Here is a 5,496-nt window from a genome sequence, read left to right on the forward strand (position 1 = left end):
AGCAACAGCTCAACTTCTGAGATAAAGAGGGGGAGTTGTCCATTTCTCTCACAGAGACATGCAGGCAGAGGTGTCGCTAGGGGGTGCAGACCGCATCTGCACTCGGGGGGCAGGGGGGTGACATCACTATTAGCCAAAATTGTGAAATCTTGATATTTTCGAATAATGCCATCATATATATCATTCGAAGCAGAATGCAATGAAACAAGTCACGTTTAATTATCTATATTCTATCAGACGTTATAGCCAAACAACCTGAAAAGGAAAACACAACTGCCTTAAGTAATAAAAAGTGGATTTTCTTAACAAAACTAACAGATTGTTTTGAGAGGCAATGATGAGTTATTATGACACAGCAGGGACTCAATAAGTATGAGTCAGCTCTCATTTCTATTTATCAGAGCTTATTCAGTTGTGTGAGCACCATCAAGTTGGCCACTGGTTTTTTTGTGGGTTACTGATTTGTTGGGTGACCTGAACTGTTTTATATGTAAATGGATGAATGAATGAAGTTAATGGAGGTGATGCCAACCCTAGTGGTGCAACTGCATTTAAGTTGTGTGTATGATATTGTGATTTATTCTTTATGGTCTGGTATGGAAGGAGGTTCATCATGGGGGTGACACAATGAACTCTTGTAAACCCCAGCGATGCCTTTGCAGGCATGGGTGTCCAATGTAGGGCCAACTCTCATATCTGTCTCCACAGAGGAGTAATTGTATGATGTTTCTTTACACACTGGAAGCTTACAAGTCCGCTAACTAGTTTGTACTTCTACAGTGGGTCTGGATGGATGGATGGATGGATAGATAGATAGATAGATAGATAGATAGATAGATAGATAGATGAACATTAATCTTAATATTAAGATTTTCTTAGGGTTGACTTGAATTGTTTTCACTGGCTCATAAGATGTCTAAATTAGATCTGCGTAGAGCTATTTCAATGTCAGGGGGCCAAAAGTGAGCAACTGAAAGGTATATTAAAACTTCTTTAGAAACAGACATATGCAAATTAGGTTTGGAAATTAGGGTTGTGCTCTAATGCCAGTGTGGGACTCAATGTGCTGAACTCGGGCTCCTCTCCTGCATAATGTGTGACTCATTTCTTAGACCTTTTAACAATGCAGCCCATGCTTTCCATCTCAAGATTGGATTGTCTCATAAAAACTTGTCAAGGTCATGGATTGCATCTATTCCAACTTTATGCTGGGCTGCTAATTAATTAGGGGCCCAATTCTGTGCCAAAAAATTGTGTGCTGTGTCCAGTGGAGGGGGGTAGGGGGCTATCTGGAGGCTTTGGACAGGTAACGGAACATATTTCCCCCTTATTTCCCTGTAAACCTTCTGCTCACCACTGGGTCTCCTTGGACCTATGCCAGCTCTTTAACTGGTGCACATCCAAGGAGAAGAAAGAAGTGGGAAGCTTCAAAATGGAGGGGATAGGATCTGGTGCACCACATTGCCACTGCCTCCCCGCCCTCATTTCTCCCCCTCCCTTCCCATTTTCACCCCCAGTCCCTCCCCTCCCTGCCCACTCCACACCCCCAGCATTAACTTACCTGGTTCGGTGGCATGGTGGGGTCCACAAGCGGACCTGAGGCACTGCTGCCTATTGTGGTAGTGCTTGCAGAATGGCCTCTGATGGAGAGCTGCATGCGCCACTGGCAGCCATTTTACGACAGCGGAAGTGACTTCCTCTGTCATAATAGGCTCAGCGCAACAGCCCAATCCTGCGTAGGACTGGGCTGTAGGACATTATGCCACACACCCAAAACTCCCAAGTTCTGTTTCAATAACACTACGTCATATAAATGAATGGAGGGGGAACCTGATGCTGACTTTCAAATGGTGCGCATAATGCCGTATGATGAGTACCGTATCATAGGGGTTTGATCCCAATTCAATGAAAGCAGACTCCAACAAACCTGAGAAGGAAGTGCCTCCCCCACAAGCTGACAAGGAAAATGTATTGAGCTTTACAGAAAGCAAAACTGAGCCACGTGTGCATGTGGCCTACTCGTAAGTGATTGTGCATTGGTCCACTTGTGAAGGGGCCACAATGGGTAGTGAAGGGGCCACAAGGCCACCAGAATGGTCCTAGTTCAATGACTGTGGAGCTCAACAAATGCTCCAGAGGAAGTCCACCCCCATACTTAAAAAAGAGGCTTGAGTGGCTGGTAACTTTTTTTTAGTTTTGTAAAGCTAGGTGGGTCCCAACAGAGTGCTATTTTGAAATCCAAGTAGGTCGCAGTGCTAAAAATTTTGGGAACCACTGGTCTAAGGCAAACTCCAGCTGGAGGGCCAAATCCAGGGTTTGGCTGAATCCATCCACGCCGTGAGTGCACCTTTCTAATCCGCTTCAGCGCCGTGCAACGTCCCCAGGAACGTTCTGGGCAGTTGGTTCTGCCTGGATGACTTGTCACATGGCCTTCTGGGATGCCAGACAGACAACACAACTGCTCAGAGCGTCCCTGAGCCCCCAAATGAGGGGGATGTCATGTAGTGCTGAAGTGAAATGGAAAAAAGCAGTCCAAATGGGGACTGCTTTTCCGTTGCGCAGTGGCAGTGAGTTTGGCCATTGCTTGTCTAAGGCATGGTGGGGCCTTGAGTGCCTCATGGTGCTGGCACTGAGAAATTGGTGAGTGGGGCAGTTAATCCCAAAGGGTCCAGAAGCCTCCTGGCCCTGAAGTAGGAGCTCTTCCACAGTTGCTGCTTGTATATTTCCCACCAGGAGATCCAGAAACCATTTATTTTTTTCAAAAGAGAAAGCAGTGGCACCTTGTAGACTCTGCTGGTGCTATCAGCTTCTGCTCAACCCAGTACATTTGCATGGCAATTGGCAGGTGACCAGACTTGGTAAGCTCCCCCCTACCACCGACAGCGGTAGAGTTGCCCACTTTATCCTGATGATCATGTACCACAAGCATAGAATAGGGCAAAGAAAAAAAGAATGATTTTGAATCGCTGATCGGACCGGGACCCGAGCCAAGTGGAACAGATGAATAGTAGCTCGAGACACTGCCCTGCCAAGTACCTAGGCTGCTTTAGAGTATTTTTTTAAGTGGGGCTTGGGTCGGGGGGGGGGCAGGGAGAGAGCTCTCTTTCTGTCCTAGCCAAAACAGTGCAGCTCACCAAAGGCTGTTTTTTTTTCATGGTCTGCCTCCTTTGTTTTCACTCCAAGGTCCTGCCTGCTGTCTTTTGTTTCCTTTGGCTCTCCGCAGCCCTGCTTATGTCAAACAATGGCTATCCCTGATAACAGGCCCTGGCTCCAAGGTCTCCTTGTTTATGAGGATTAACTGTTACACCATAAACAAAGCAGGATGCGTGCAGGGTTTCTTCTCCTTTGTGGTTCCGGATTCCAGATGGCACCATAGACGGGCACCCCCCCAAAAAAAAAAAAAATACAACTCCCTATGTCCAACTCCCCACGTCGACTGGGCTGGGTTACTTCCACCCCATCACACTGTTTGGAAATCACTTTGATGCACAGCTCTCCCCCCACCCCACCCCTTCCTCCAGATAATGAAATGCAGTGGCAGCTGGCTAATGGCTGGGAAAATGCAGACCTGGCACTGAACTCATCCCATTAGACCATTCAGCACCCAGGCAATGTCACTCGCAAGGAGAGGGCAAAGAAAAGAGGCGGGTTGCCACACAGCTTTTGGACAGGCTGCCAGAGGTGGGGCTTTCTTTCTGGGCTGAATAGGGGTGGGGTGCCCGAAGCAAAGGGAAAAATAGATCCATCAAGCGTTGCTGTCTTCACCTTCCAAGCACACACTGGAGGAAGTCAGGCAAGGCAATCATCTTGCAAAAGAATGGTGGTCGGTGGGCAGACAGGGCTTTGCTGAACAGTCCAGGCATTTCCATCATGATTCTTCTCTGCTTCTTGCTAGCAGGAGGTTTTAGCTCTCTGCCCAGTATATGCAAATTCAGCACAGGAGTCTCAACTTTGGACATAAGAAGGTGCCTTATATTAAGACAGGCTACCAGTCCAGTATTGTTGGCACAAGACCTCTCCAGGGTTTGGGATGAGCATTGTTTCCATCCCTACCTGGAGATGCCAAGCACCCAACATGGGGTCTTTGAAGTACAAAGCATGTGCTCTGCCACAGAGTGATGTCCCCATCCTAAGGCTGCAATCCTATGCACGCTTACCTGGGAGTAAGCACCACTGAATACAGTGGGATTTACTTTTGAGTATGCATGCATAGGACTGGTCTGCAAGTGTCCAATGCCCTTCTTTTATGTTTATATGTAATCTCTATGTATCATATATCAAAGACACAATAGTGACCTCAGCCATCTGTGGAGATGACCAAGGAAGCTATTTGGGGACTGGGCAGACAACATGCATACATACTTGCATAGGTATTTATATACTGATTTTCTCTGTTTTTAATGGGTAACAGCAGCTTATCAAGGTGGCATTTCATCTCCCATCCAGAACAAGACCATAGTTGTTCCTCCTTAACTCTTCAGGCAATATGGCAGCTGGACCATCACTCCACACCTCCTGCCTCTGAGACCTAGGGTTTCTTCAGCAAACAGCAGAAATACAGGCTTGCAGGAAAATAATAGGGTTCAGTAGTAACCCTCCTCACCCACTAGTGCATGTAAAATATTCTTACCTAGGGCTGTCTGAGGCAGTACAAAGTGGGGGGAAGTTTAAATAGGCCAAGTTTCAGGGAAGCCAGGTACCCGCTTTTCAAGGTCTTGACAACCACAGACCTGAAATGGTAATCTACACTGAGGCCGAATTGGTAGAGCTGATATTGTGATAGGCTGTTTTGTGTATTTAATCTGTGGAACTCCTTGCCACAGGAAGTAGTGATGGCATCTTGTCCAGATGCCTTTAAGAGGGGACTGGACAAATTTCTGGAGGAAAAGTCCATCACGGATTACAAGTCATGATAGGTATGCGCAAGCTCCTGGTTTTAGAGGTAGGCTACCTCAGAGTGCCAGGTACAGGGGAGGGCACCAGGTTTCAGGTTGTATCTTTTGTCTTGTATGCTCCCTGCAGCATTTGGTGGGCCGCTGTGAGATACAGGAAGCTGGACTAGATGGGCCTTTGGCCTGATTCAGAGGGGCTCCTCTTATGTTCTTAAGGCAAATCTTCTCTGGTTCACATCAAACATTTTGATCTGCAGCCATATAGTACTCTTGAAACAGTAAAAGTGATTTCTTTTCTATGGACTGCAGATTTTCTAGCTCAGATTATCTTGTCATAAAGTATACAGTATTCAGTGGCTGAGCTAACCTTTACTAACTGCAGAGCTTATGACTGGAAGCAAATAAAACTTCTGCATTTGTGCTTTTTGAATGACTGTTATTACTTGTCTTTGGTTTTGCTCTGGTGGAGGAAAAAGCAACAGGACATTTAGCCTCTAAGTCGTTGTTCAAATGGGATTTAACATACCAAATGTCCCCCATACAGAAAAGAATTGAAATATAACCTTTTCCAAAATGCATTCAATGGAGGTAATTTTATCGTCTG

The sequence above is a fragment of the Tiliqua scincoides genome, chromosome 7 (genome assembly GCF_035046505.1).
Source record: "Tiliqua scincoides isolate rTilSci1 chromosome 7, rTilSci1.hap2, whole genome shotgun sequence".
NCBI lineage: Eukaryota > Metazoa > Chordata > Lepidosauria > Squamata > Scincidae > Tiliqua > Tiliqua scincoides.